Below are 14,340 nucleotides of genomic sequence, written 5' to 3' on the forward strand. Positions count from 1 at the left end.
AAAAAATCAGTTACAAACAATTCATATAACAAGCCCTGGAAGGCTCATATATCTTCCTAGATTTATTAAATTTCATTTCAAAAGTTGGTTATAAATCAGCCAACAAAACTGCTTTGCAAACCGTCTCCAATATCCTCCATTGCTGTTATTTAGAATCTTAACTGCCATTTCACAAAAGACATAACACTTCCCATGGCCTTCAACAGCCAATAACCCCAACTGATTTAGACTCTCCATTTGGGCAATGGGCTTGAATGAGCCCCAAGTAGCCAAGACCCAAAAGGCTGAGGGATGAATGGGGGGTCTGGGAGGGCTGTCGAGAAGTGGTGGGTAGAGAGAGCAGTAAATATTGCCAATGTTTGTGGAGAAGCATGTAGGGCAGCCCTGGATGCCCCCTAGACTTGCCATGTATCCTGTGGTGAAGTCCAGGAACTTTGCCGCTAGGCATTTCTGAGCTTCAACCCATTTGACTACTTACAAGTGTGTCTTGGTGGGATTATCAAGCCATATTGAGCCTTTGTGCTATCATCCGAAATGGGTAGCGTCACTTAAATCACTGTATTGTTGGGAGCATTAAATGAGATCATGCATGTAAAGCACTTAGCTAAGTGCCTGGCACATGTAAGCCCTCAATAAATACAATTTCTCAGGGGCCCTCCTGTCAACCGCACATCTGCTCTCTCTTGGGACAGTCAGCCTACTATGCCCCTGGATGAATTTATGGTAAAGCCTCATTAATTTGGACCTTACTCACTTAGAATTTATGATGATTCATCAGTGGCCTAAGCTGAAATTTACTTTTATAAGTGCTATAAAAAAAAAAAAAGAACAGAGAGGTTTGAACAAATTTATGTGGAGACTATTTAAGTTAATGAACCATTCGCTGTTACTTTAGAAGTAGTCATTTACATACAAATAATTGATGTGCTAATTACAAATGAGTCTTATCTACATAGAAAATGGGGCCCCTGATTCGAAGTACTGTTCAAATGATGGAAAATATTAAAGTTGTTTAAAAATTTATTAGATGTTTTTAAGAAATTATAACTATTTTAAGGTAAGTAATTAACAATGCATTGTCAATTTTTAATACGATTATCTTGGATAGTCAAGTATTGGTCATACTGAAAGGTTTTAGCCCAGCTCTGTTCAAGTACATATGGAGGAGGGAGGAAGAAAAGAGTGAACATTTTTCCTGCTATGCTCCCTCCCATTGCCGGTGTCACTTTTTCTCTGCCATTAGAGGAACACTGGTCCTCACAATTACAATTTTCTCAGTAAATAATGACCATTTCGCTGCTGTTTGAGCCTCTATTACACATTTTATTTTTATTCTGATAAAAACTGACATTTTTTTTGGTAACTCTAGGCTTTTTTAAGAAAACAATTTGTAGTTTGTCCTCTGAGCTAGAGCTGTCATGATTAAAGCAGGTAATGAATATATGTAAACACCGCTCATTGAAAAGGACTGCTCTAGAATAAGAAGCAGGACTAAGGAAAAGATATAGAAGCATCTATTGAAAGGAAACTTTTTCTATGTGGAAAAAATACAATCCCATGGCTTCTACCAACTGAGAATGAAAGGCAGAACAAATTCTAATTTTCTCTGGCTTTTAGTAGAGAGCTCAAGAGACTGAGGAGTGAAGAAGACCGATAGAAAACACACCACATTTCAACAATCTTTTTTAAACATAGCAAACCTTTGGTTATGGAATTTTACTTCTGGCTTAGATGAAGTAACAAGGATTGGATTTTCCCTCCCACCTGAAACAAACTTTAAAAGCACCAAACTTAGAAAACAACCGTGCTCAAGACAGCAGAGAGCAGACAAGGACGACCATGATCCCTGAGAGACAAAAAACAACATGAGCCCAGGACTGGGGGGAAATCTGCCTCCTACCTGAAGAGAGGTGTTGGACTGCAGCACAGGAAGGGAGACCCACAAGTCCTGGGCCTCCTGAGCTGAGGAGACAGAGCTTAGATTCTGGGGAGGCCAAGGCAGCCAGAGTTCAGGGGCAGAGTACCAGGGAGCAGAAGGAGCCCTCCAGAGACCTGCAGAGCATCCCCTTCCTGCCTTCAGCTGAGCACTGACCCGAACATGCATGTGGAGAAATAACATGGCCCCACTCACCAAGCTGCAAGGGTCACTGGGGTGGTGAGGAGTTTAAGGAGAGGTGAGGACAGGATGACTAGGTCTCACCTGAAAGGCTATTAAAGAAGGTCATCTGTGAATGGTTTCAGAGCAGGAAGGCAGAATCACAGTGTGGAAGCTCCGGGTCGTAACTGGGAGAGATGAAATGTGAGGTTCAAGAAGACAATCACTGTGGTCAAAGGGGCAGCTCAAGGGACAATGTATGGTAGGACACCCTTTCATTGGGTCCCTGCTGCTCTGTTTGCTGTGCTCTTGTAGGTTTGTGCATGGCTACATTGCTGCCTACCTTGGGCTAAATACCCAGGAACTTCTAACTCTTAAAATGGTCTTCCTTCTGTCTTACACAGCCCAATTTCTGTGTGTAGTGGAGAATTAATGCTTTGTCTCCCTGTACCCCACCCCCTTCTTTCTTCTGGTCAACGGCATCTGCTTCCTTTTACAACCTGGGGCGCGGGACCTGAATGGGGGATTCCATCTTCTTCTATGAGCCCACAGGGAGTGGCCTCTGGGTCTAGCTAAGCCACTGCACCTGCCTCCTGATCAGGGCAACTCCTCAGGAGGTGGACATATGATCTAAATCAGCCAATCAGAGCTCTTCTTTGGAATCTCCTCCACCCCGCCCGCCCCCCCCAAAGGTAGGAGAGCTTCCTTTCTCTATGGTGGTGAATCTTCAATAATGAGCAGCTGGAACCGGCTGTGACCATGTCCTCAAAGAAAGAGCTTGTTGTGATGATTGGAAAGAATGAAGATGACACAGAAAAAAGTAGAAATGATAAATGGAGTGAGAAACTCCTTTAAGGGTTCAAGTAACTAGATTCAGATAGTCCTGATGCCTTCATTACGTGAAACAATAAATTCTCCCTTTCGCCTCAACTAATTCAAGCTGGCTTCTCTTATCTGTATCAAAAGAAGATCTGAGGAATGCATTGTAATTTCTTATATCTAATCTCTGGAGTGAAAGAGAATATAATTAATTCCTACTCCTCATGGCACTTCTTTAGGTATTTGAAAATGAGTATTATGTCCTTCCTAAGCTATCTCCATTCTCTTCCAGGAAAAATACTCCAGTTCTTTCAACTCTTCCTAACGTGTCATGGTTTTTAGGCCCCTCTTTATGACGGTCACTCTAATTAGGGTGTTTTCTAGTTGTCTTCAATCATCCTGAAATGTGTAGATCCAATAAGTAAAGTGCCCCCAATGTGGTTTTATCAATGACTGGACCACATTCTGGACACAAATCCTCTTATTAATACAACCGAAAACAACATGAATATTTTAGGCAATTCCATTATTCTTGGCTGAATTTGCAATTGTGATTATTCTGAATCCCCAGTTTTCCCATGAATTACTGCAAAACCACGTATCCCCAGCCCTACAGTTGTGCAATTAACTTTTTTGAATTAAAAACGTTATGATTTTCCCTGTTCGGTTTCATCTCACTTTGTTAACCTCACGGCCATCCTGTTAAGATAATTAAAAATCTGATTCTTTCATCGGTAATATCAGTACTAAATATAGGAGAATCAACCTTTCTTGCCTAGGATCATAGACAGAACTTTTGGGGTGCCATAAACGTACTCTCAGCTTAGCCACGTGAGTCTTTAAACGGTAAACCTCCCTGCCAGATGGGCCGGAGTGGCTGGTGCCTTCTCGCCATTCAAGCTGATGAAAACGAGAGCTGCTTGATCTTCTGTGTAATCCTATCCACTATCTATTAAAATTCACTAAAGCTTGCTAAGCCTCATTTCCTTGAAAGCCTATCAGGTTTCAGTTTCATCAAAGTCAAGTGTATTTAATTAACACAATCCAATTCATTCTGGAAGTGGTCAAGTTCTCCAAAGGTGCTCAATAGAACTGGTGTTTTTATAGGAATTAAACGTATGATACAATAGACAAAAATAAGTGCGCTTTATACATGCCATTACCACCTCTTTTGCATACAACTGAATAAATTATCTTTTGTTATGAAACATTAATCCTCTTTGCTAAGTGGAGTAATTCTCATCTCAGATTCAGCCTGCTAAGGAGTGCCTTGGGAGCCAAACTTCAGCGATTTTGTCCTGGCATAATGAAGAAGGGGCACGGTCCTCTGGAGAAGCCTGTCCATTTTGTGATGTCAAAATTTTGCCCTTCTGACCCACACTGGGGCATCTCGGTCCCTCACTAGGTTTCCCTCCCTGATACTCCGAGTTCCGAGAAGAGCTCAGACATGTAGGCACAAGACCGCAGGCAGGCAGCTCAGGCAGTTACAGTCAAATTAACACAGCAGGACATGGCCAGTAGAAATTGTGTAAGAAATTGGTGTGAATATCGATCCCCACGCTTCAAGGGATTCCTCTGTAATGAGTTAAATGGTAACTCCAAAAAGATATGCCCATGTCCATTTCTCTGAACCTGTGAATATTACCTGATACAATAAAAGATTGAATGTTCCCTTATTTGGTGAAAGGGTGTTTGCAGATGTAATTAAGCTAAGGACCTTGACATGAGGAAATCACCCAGGATTATCCAAGTGGGACCGAAATCCAGTGACGAGTGTCCTTATAGAGAAATGCAGAAGGACATACGGCACAGACAGAAGAAGACACAGACAGAGGAGAAGGGGAAGCAATGGTGAAGGCAGGGATCGGAGTAGTGGGGCCTCAAGAGAAGGAACATGATGGCCACCAGAAACGGGAAGGGGCAAGGAAAGACGACTCCTTCAGCACAAGCCCCCAGAACGAGTAGGGCCCTGTGAATATTTCATTTCTGTCCCCTGGCCTCCAGAACAATGTGAGAGTAATTTCTCTTGTTTTAAACCACCAAGTTTGAGATTCTCTGTGACAGAAGCTTCAGGAAACAAATGAGGCAGCTGAGTAATATCCGGGAAGAAAGTCAAAGGAGAATGTGGTGGTGCCTCCAACATATGCCCCCAAAAGTGCATATTTCATAATCAGCTTAAAGATATCCTCCCTGTGGCTGGCAAGGTCAAGTCGTTAGACTGCCCTTCACCCCTTTATTGAGCCCTCAATAAAGCCCACTGCCATCCTGTTTCTTCTCCCTGCTCAGGGTGTACGCTGTTGATATTTATGTTAGCCCGACCTGACGTGGATACAGATTTGGGGAAGCAATGGAAGAAACATAGGCAGCATCAAATAAGGCCTGGGCCAGCCAAGCCACCAGCTGCCCAGAACTCTAGGCCATCAAGGCCCTTAAAACATAAGATGATTGAACTGGAAACACAGGGCCATCTGACTCAGGTTTGTTCATACTCACCTTCTAACATACATGCCAAAATGTAAATTTGTTCTTGACAAACTCATCAAGAAGAACTAAAGAAAATTTTATTTCCACGCATCTCTGTAGAGGTTTGGTTTTTTGTGTGTGCATTTGTTTCAGTGCATACAAGCAAATACAGACTGGACCAATCCTTCTTTCCTTTCCCCCCCCCCCCATTTCAGCCACTCATTCTTTGAATTTCAAAATTCTTTTCTATTTTCTTATCATTCTTTTCTCATAGCACCCAATTCCTTGTTCTATGAAGGTCATAATATCTTGACTTTCTCTGAGAGATGCTATTAAGTTGTGAAGTTTTGTCTTGTTTTTTTACAGACTTTTCTACTTTTTGAATAATCTTTTTTTTTTCTCCAAGATCTTTAATTGTCAACTTATTTATGTTGGTCTTTCTTGAGTTGAGATTTTTTTTTGTAAGGGTTTATAATAATGAATGTGGTAGATTATATTTTCCAAAGATGGATGCAATAATGTCTTCTATTCCTCATGCTTTCTATGATGTAATACATGCTTCATCAGGGCGTGGAGTCTATGTGTTCACCTCCTTGAATCCGGGAAGCTCCGATTGTTTTGACCAAAAGAATACGACAGAAGTGCACCGTGACAGTTCTGGGTGTACCCTACTTTCTCTCTCCTAGAAACCAGCCTTCATATAATAAGCGTGATTGCCTTGAGACTGCCATGCCATGACAAACCACAGGGAGAGAGCACGGCCAAGGAGAAGCAGAGTACCAAGCACGTGAGTATGAAGCCATCTTGCCTGTCCAGCCCAGTGGAGGAGCTTCAGATGACTCCAGCCTCCGCTGCCGTCTGACTATAACTACATGAGAGACTCCAAGTAAGAACAACCTAGGTGGGCCCAGACAACCCAGAGAACCATGAGAGATAATAATAAACTCTTATTTTAAGACATTGAATTTTGAAGTGGCTTGTCAGGAAGGAATATCACCAGAATACTTGGTTTCCCATTCAGATTTAAAATGTGGCAGGAGGAAGACTGATTATAGGCATCGGGGCAGGTGGCCTTCACCCTAAAGATAGTGACTGAACCTTATCTCTGAGACCTTAAATAATACCTGTGGATGGCTTTGCTCTTGAGCACCAACACCTATACCAGTTACTCGAGCTCTTTCCAGACAGTTCTTCAGAAAGAACCCTATTATTTTTTTCTTGGCCTGAGACCAAGTACCTGCTGGTTTCGCTTTGCGCAGGGTGAAGGCAGGGGAAGGACGAGGTAAGGTGTGTAAACTCTTCCCTGTGTTCACCATAACTCTGCTTCAGCTGTAATTCCTGCTGCTTGCTTCACCTCAGTCCTAAGGACACTGAATGGCAGAGACACTCCCTTCCCAACTGTAGTCACTTGGGTTGCTTTTCTCAGCTTCACCTTCCCCCTTTTATTGCTTTTCAGTCATGACTTTTTCTCTGGCTTTCCATCTTTCAGAAACTTATTGAGATCTTTCTGTAGTTCATGGAACACCTCCAACTCTGTTTTATTATTGTGTGTGTTGGTAGGAGGGGGAGGTTAATTCACTGTTTTATTCCTTTAAGATCATTTAAATTTTGATTTTAGATCCTTTTAAATATAGATAAAAATAGATATGTTCACTCTACATTCTAGAATCTATGTTTTATCTAAATTTAAAACACTTTAATATGTCTCCTAAAAAGTTTCTTGGCTTGAATATTTGAAAACAATTTGTTTTAAACTAGCTATCAAAAAATACAGAAAATCTGAATTCCACTTTCAGTTTGAATGTAGAATTTTGCAGAAGCATTCCTCTCATTCTAATCACCAAAACAGTCCAGATAACATACAAAATCAGAGATTAAAAAGATTGATCAGAGAAGGACGACACAGGGAAACCTAAAAGAAATAAACTTCAGAAAATTAAATTAGGAATTCTCTATAGGAAAGAAAAGATTTACTGCCATTCTCATCCCTAGTGAACCTGCAGGAGGAGAAGAAATACACCATGGTCGGGTAAGGAGAACTTTGAAGGAAAATCAAAAGCACTTGACATGGGGGTGCCTGGGTGACTTAGTTGGTTGAGCATCTGACTCTTGGTTTCAGCTCAGGTCATGATCTCATGGGTTGTGAAATTGAGTCCCACCCCCAGCTCTGAGCTCAGTGGGGAGTCTGCTTGAGGATTCTCTCCCTCTGTCCCTCCCCACACTCGCTCACACACTCTCTCTCTCAAATCAATAAACCTTTAAAAGAGAGAGAGAGAGAGAGAGAACTTGTTATGGCCATGTGTGGACTGGCATAATGTATTGGAATCCTGAAGAGCCACAGAGCAAGTGCCACCCTGCCAATCCCATGCATCTTCACAAAGCATTTAGGACAGTATGCCAAAAGGAAGGGGGGCAAAGGAGAGCTGAGAGAGACCCACTATGAGACAGTAGGACCACCACCAATGTAAGATATATGCCATTTGAAATCATGAGGGAGGAATACAGCAAGGGAGCAAAGAAAAATGCAATGAAAGCTTCTTAAGCTCTCAGACTGGAGGCAAGAAGAAGAGCTGAAGCAACCAGGATCTTTGGCACTCCAGACCGTAACCTGAGGGAGATTGGGATGAAGAAGACCGCAAGGCACACCAGGCTTTTAACTACTGCCCAAAGACTTGGCAAGAGGCAGAAAGCCTGAAAGAAATCCCTGTATGTATCTCAGGACTTCACAGAGGGTAGGGATGCTACCCAAAGGAGATTCAAGGGTGGAACAACAGGACTGATAAAGATATCCCTAAGTTCGGAAAGAAGGGAGCTAGACTCATGAGCAAAGAGAACTCAGACACCCAGGAGACAGGGAGTTGGGTTGTAAATCAAGGAGAGATCTTGCATAGTTCAGAAAGCTTATATTAGTTCTCAGAGGTCAGGCCAAGGGAAGGAGATGTCCTGATTTCATCCTTAAGATACCTGAAGTCAGTTATAAATTGAATCAATCTAAAATCACAACAAAGACCAGACCCAGTTCAACTATAGATCTAGTGGCCTAGCATAAGAAAGGGTGTGCCCTTCCCTGAAGACAGAATATTATTTCCGTCAGTCCCTACTTTCCTTTTATACAAAATGGCCAGAAAAAAAAAAAACAACAAAACTTGTAAACAGTCATAAAAATAAAAAAGAAAGAATAAAAATGACATCCATGGTCAAGAGAGTAAATAGTAGTCATAGAAGAGACAAAAGNAGTCAGTTATAAATTGAATCAATCTAAAATCACAACAAAGACCAGACCCAGTTCAACTATAGATCTAGTGGCCTAGCATAAGAAAGGGTGTGCCCTTCCCTGAAGACAGAATATTATTTCCGTCAGTCCCTACTTTCCTTTTATACAAAATGGCCAGAAAAAAAAAAAACAACAAAACTTGTAAACAGTCATAAAAATAAAAAAGAAAGAATAAAAATGACATCCATGGTCAAGAGAGTAAATAGTAGTCATAGAAGAGACAAAGAGATGACCAAGAGGACAGAGAGGGACTTTAAAATAACTCTGATAAAAATGTTAACAATCTAGCTTCTAAGACAGATAAGATAGATGAAGAGATTCAAGATTTCAGTAGAAACATGAAAACCATAAGATAGAATGAAATAAAAATGCCAGAAATCAAAATATAAAAATTAACTCGTTAGATGAGCTTAACAACAGAATGAACACAAGTAAGGAAAGGTTTGGTGAATTAGAACAAGTAAAAAGAAACTCTCCAAACTGAAATAGAAATATCAAAAAAATGAAAAATTAAAAAGGTGCAGGGGAAAGGTCACTCAAGATCAGTGGAGCAATGTCAACAGTCAAACATAGATAAATAGGCTATCAGAAGGACAGGAAGGAGAAAACGGAGCCCAAAATACTTGAAGAAATAACATCTAAGAACATGTATCTGGGGAAATTGACCTCTAGCAATCAATTTGGAGACACCTGTCATTAATAGTATGAGAAGAACTATGTTAAGCCCTCACAAAACAAGGAATATTGTACTCCTGAACCTTGTGGGAAATGCTCTCATGGACACCCTTTGTCCAACACACAGATGACTGGAGAAGCTCAGGGAAAGGACTGATGGTGAACACGGAATGTATTTAAGTAGAGAACTAAGGCTAAAACAACAGTGAAGACAAGAGTGGAAGAACAGTATGTGAATGCCAGGGGTCCTGACAAAGTAGAAATAAGACAACTAAAATGGGTGGAGAAGAAGAAGAAAATTGAAGAAACAGAACAAACACACTGAATGACATATAGACAGCTAAGTAGAAGGCAGAGGATATCACTTAAGTCTTAAAACCCAACAGAAGTTGCCCATATAAAGAGAAAGGACTGCAGGCATTAAAAGTTATTAGTGTGAAGGTACATTCTAGAACAAATAAAATTTCCTAAAGACCAAAAGAATTAAAAACACAAGAACAGAGAAAAAATATCACAAAGGAAAATATTAAATCAACAAGAAAAGGACAGCCAACCCATTTTTTTTTAAACAGGCAAAAGATTTAACAGACTCTTTGTAAAAGAAGGTATCCAAATGACTAATATGCATACGGAGAAAAGCCCAGCAGTAACAAGTACAATCTAAAACCTAACAGTACAAAACATTGGAGAGACGGGGGAGCAAATTAAAATCACATACACTGAAGGTGGGTGTGTAAATTGGTACAACTACTCTGAAAAACTAGGTAAGCAGTGTCTACTAAGCTCAAATATTGGCACGGACTGTGACCTAGCAATTGGGCTCCTAATATGGATGTACCAACAGAAATGTATGCACGTGTGCACGCACTGACATGAACGAGCATGTTCATAGCAGCTTTACTTACAATCCACCGAAACTGGAAGCAACACAAACATTTATCAACGGCAGAATACCTAAGTACAGGGCAGTATATTCATAAAAAGGAATATATTACAGTCACAATGCATGGCTAATGCAGTCATCGCTGAGACATAAATTTTGAGCAAAAAGGCCAGACAGAAAAGAGTACATACTATATCACTCCATCCATGGGAGGTTGAAAAGTAAATTTTGCATGACCAAAATTAAAAAGAAAAATCAGCAAACAAATTACAAACTAGTAAAAACAATTGCATAATATATCATGTACAAAGGACTAATCTCCCTAATACATAAAGTATTTAATTTTGAGGAAAAACACCAAAGCTCTATTTTTTAAAATGGAGCAAAATCATGAACAGACCGTCCCCAAGAAAATATAGATAAATGTCCTTTAAACATGACAAAATGCTCACTCATAATAAGAGAAATGTAAAATAAAACTGTATCGAGACACCATTCCTCAACATCGGATTGCCAAGAATTCAAAAGTTTGACAACATTCTGTTAGCAAGGTTGTTGGAAAACCAATAATCTCACACATTGCTGGTGGAAGCACAAAATAGTATCACCCAGCGGAGGGAGATCTGGTATATGAAACAAAATTGCATATATCTTAACCCTTTGATTCTGTAATAACCACTTCTAGGATTTTATCCTTAAACATACATTAAGGAGCGCCTGGGTGTCTCAGTGGTCTGCATCCGACTCTTGATTTCGGCTCAGCTCATGATCTCAGGGTCTTCGGATCAAGCCCCACATCAGGCTCTGTGCTCAGCGTGGACTCAGCTTGAGGATTCTCTCCTTCTCCCTCTGCCCCTACCCCCACTCATGATCTCTGTCTCTAAGAATAAATAAATCTTTTTAAAAAAGACATATCTTAAGCCATACCAAGTGAGGTGGTGGATGTCGGCTAATGTTTTTGTGGTCGTCATTTTGTAATATATGCATATATCAAGTCATTATGCTGTGCACTGTGAACTAATACAATGTCACCTATCAACTAGAGCTCAATAAAACGGGGAAAAAAGACACATCTCCAGAATTTATATGAACTTATGGTTTCCAGCCCAACTTGTAAAAAGCTTGGAAGTCATCACTTTTCATCTTTACAACAAGAAAAAAAAAAAAAAGCTGAGCCCAATTGAAAATCAACAGCTGTTCTTAGGTCCATCAGAGAATTGGGTCAAAGGAGAAACCACTGCCCTGAGAATTGAACAGAAAAATACAGAGAACCACAGCCTACTGGGAGCAGAAACCACTGCTGGAGCCACCAACTGGTAGGAGATCAGTAGGGAAATGGAGGTCACTGACTAATTGCTAAGGACTGAATGTGCACTAGCCAAGAAAAATATCTTGGGGACCATCCATCAGGGGGTCTTCACTTTCATGAGTTTTACCTCTTGGATCCTCATAGTTTCTGAGGTTTAAGCTCCTAAAAAAAAAATCCCTCTGTATTTCCAGAAGGGGGAGGGGGAAATAAACTATTTAAAAATATACCCAGAGTTTTTCTTTTCCTTAACAAAGGCCTGCCCTCAAAGAGAAATATTTTGCCAGAGCCTCACGGACATGCAAGAAGGGCAGTACCCAACTCCAGCCTCCTACTGCCTTCTGGTCTCACCTAAAGGGGGAGGTGGTGGAGAAGCTGAGAGCACTTGTGAACTCCGGGCCTTGGGCAGAGCCTCACAAAAGACTGAGACCTGATTTTAAGACTTTAGAATACCTCCCGCCCCCACCTCACCACCACATCAAGAGCGCTCCTGTATCATATCAGGGAAATGTGATGGAAGGAACTGAAAGTTTTAGACCTTATTTAAAAAGAAGTTCTAGTTCATGAGAGACTATGGACTCTGGGAAACAAATTGAGGGCTTCAGAGGGGAGGGGGATGGGGGAATGGGATAGACTGGTGATGGGTATTAAGGAGGGCACGTATTGCATGGTGCACTGAGTGTTATACACAAGTAAGGAATCATGGAACTTTACATCAAAAACTAGGGATGTACTGTATGGTGACTAACATAATAAAAAAATATTATAAAAAAAAAGAACTTCTAGTTCAAAGACAGCAGAGGAGACAAAAATAAGGAAATTTTAGGCTCCAATACCTATATAAATAGTTATGGCACACAGTAAACGCAGCCTAATTCCTAGACAGATAAACATAAAACCTCACATTAATGGCTTATCTCAGTTATGTTCACTTTATACAACATGTCCAGTGTTCAACAACAATGGCAGAACATGCAAAAAGGCAAAACATACCGTCTGAAGAGATAGAGCCAGCATCAGAACTGGACTCAGATACGGCAGAGATTTTGGAATTATCAAGCCAGGAATATGAAATAATGATGATTAATATGCTAAGAGCTCTAAGGAAAAAAGGGAACTGATGCAAAAACAAACTGGCAGTGTAAGAGAGATGGAAACCCTTAAAAAGAACCAAAAGAAAATGCTAGAAAATAAAAACATAACAGAAATGAAGAATGCCTTCGATGGGCTTATTGGTAGACTAGATATGGCTGAAAGAAATAGTCAGTGAACTTGAATACATCTCACTAGAAACTTCCCAAACTGAAAGACAAGGGATTCTAAAAGAAATAAATAAAAAGCCCAGAATATCCAAGAAGTGTAGGACCATTACAAAAGATATAATATTTGCAAGATGAGAAGAAAGAGCAAAAACACTCAGAAGATACACCGTGCATGCCCACAGTCGCTCACAGAAGAACTATTTGTACTAGCAAAATATGGAAGCAACCTAAACGCCTGTTCATAAAAGATGGGCTAAGTAAGCGATGATTTATTCTCTGACAGTGTAGCACGATATAGCAATAAGAAAGAAAGGGGAAGATCCCTATAAACCGATATGGAGTGATTTCTAGGATAAACTGTTAGATTTTTAATTTTTTTTAAAATTGATTTTTTAAAAAGTACAAAAGTTATATATATTTTATATATTATGTATAGATGTATTGTTCATAGATAAAGATACATTAGAATACTATTTTTTGTAAAAAACAAAAAAACAAAAAAACAAAAAACAAAAGGAAAAGCATACTTTTGCCAAAAGAAACTCAGGAAAGATGAATTAGAAACAAAGAAAAATCGTTACCTTAGTGGGTGAGAGTAGGGAGGAAAAGATGGGGAATGAGAGAGAAACTTCTCCAAATATAACTTTTACATGGTTTTGACTATTGAGCCACGTAACCCTTCTGCATATTCAAAAGTAAAATTACATCAACAAAGGATGAGAAAGCAAATCTTCAAAGAGAATGCAAGCAGAGATAAATGAACCTAACAAAATATTGGGAGTAAACAGAATGCCTATCCATAAAGTTTGGATAAACTATTGCACTATATAGCAGTAACGTGACCACACAAAGAATTTTTGAAAAGACTCTTGAACGCTGCATTCCGGTTATATACACACTATGGCCCATATTCGGAGATTTTTTCGAAAAAGCAAAATATCTTGAACTTTATTGCACACATTTGTTGCTAGAAGTGGAGTTGGTGTAGTAATTCTGAAACTCCTTATTGCATCTAGTCATGTGTAAATGAATGCACGTCCTGAGGTTTGGGGAATGGGGTTCTCACTGTGGAGAAGGGACAGTCAGTGTGGAATGAGCGAAGGTGGGTGGTACTGGATTTGAATTGGAGGTATCCATATAAACTCACAATTCTGTGATGTTTCCTAACTCTGTCCACTGAAAGGAAAATGACACCCAGCATATGAAATGATATCCTCGGAAAAGCTGTGTCTCCATGCCTATTTCTCCACATCCTTCCCACCCACTTCCCGTAAGTGACCCTTTCCATTTGCTTCTGATTTACCTTTACTGAGTTTCTTTCTGCAAAATAAGCAAATACATACAAACACCCACGAAACATTCTACTTCTCTTTTCATACACAAAAGAGGGCATATAATGAAACTTAATGCCCAGTATTTGATTTCTAAATATGTAAGTCCTCACTAAAAGAAACTAGGGCTCCTTACAGAAATGACTGATTCGAGATGTGAGGCAGAGAAATTACAAAGGGAGCTTAGGATATTGTCTGTGCTTGGAAGCAAGGGACACTCAAAGACTGAAGA

At 40.1% G+C, this 14,340-nt stretch overlaps 1 long non-coding RNA gene across 1 annotated transcript; it reads left to right on the top strand.

Annotated features, from left to right (window-relative positions):
• Nucleotides 1-6,091: 6,091 nt before the first annotated feature.
• LOC117803389 lies at nt 6,092-13,975 on the top strand. Its single transcript, XR_004627209.1, has 3 exons — nt 6,092-6,263; nt 7,370-7,406; nt 13,961-13,975. It is a non-coding gene; the product is annotated as an uncharacterized LOC117803389 (long non-coding RNA).
• Nucleotides 13,976-14,340: the final 365 nt, after the last annotated feature.

This window comes from Ailuropoda melanoleuca, chromosome 8 (assembly GCF_002007445.2).
Source record: "Ailuropoda melanoleuca isolate Jingjing chromosome 8, ASM200744v2, whole genome shotgun sequence".
In the NCBI taxonomy this organism is placed as follows: domain Eukaryota; kingdom Metazoa; phylum Chordata; class Mammalia; order Carnivora; family Ursidae; genus Ailuropoda; species Ailuropoda melanoleuca.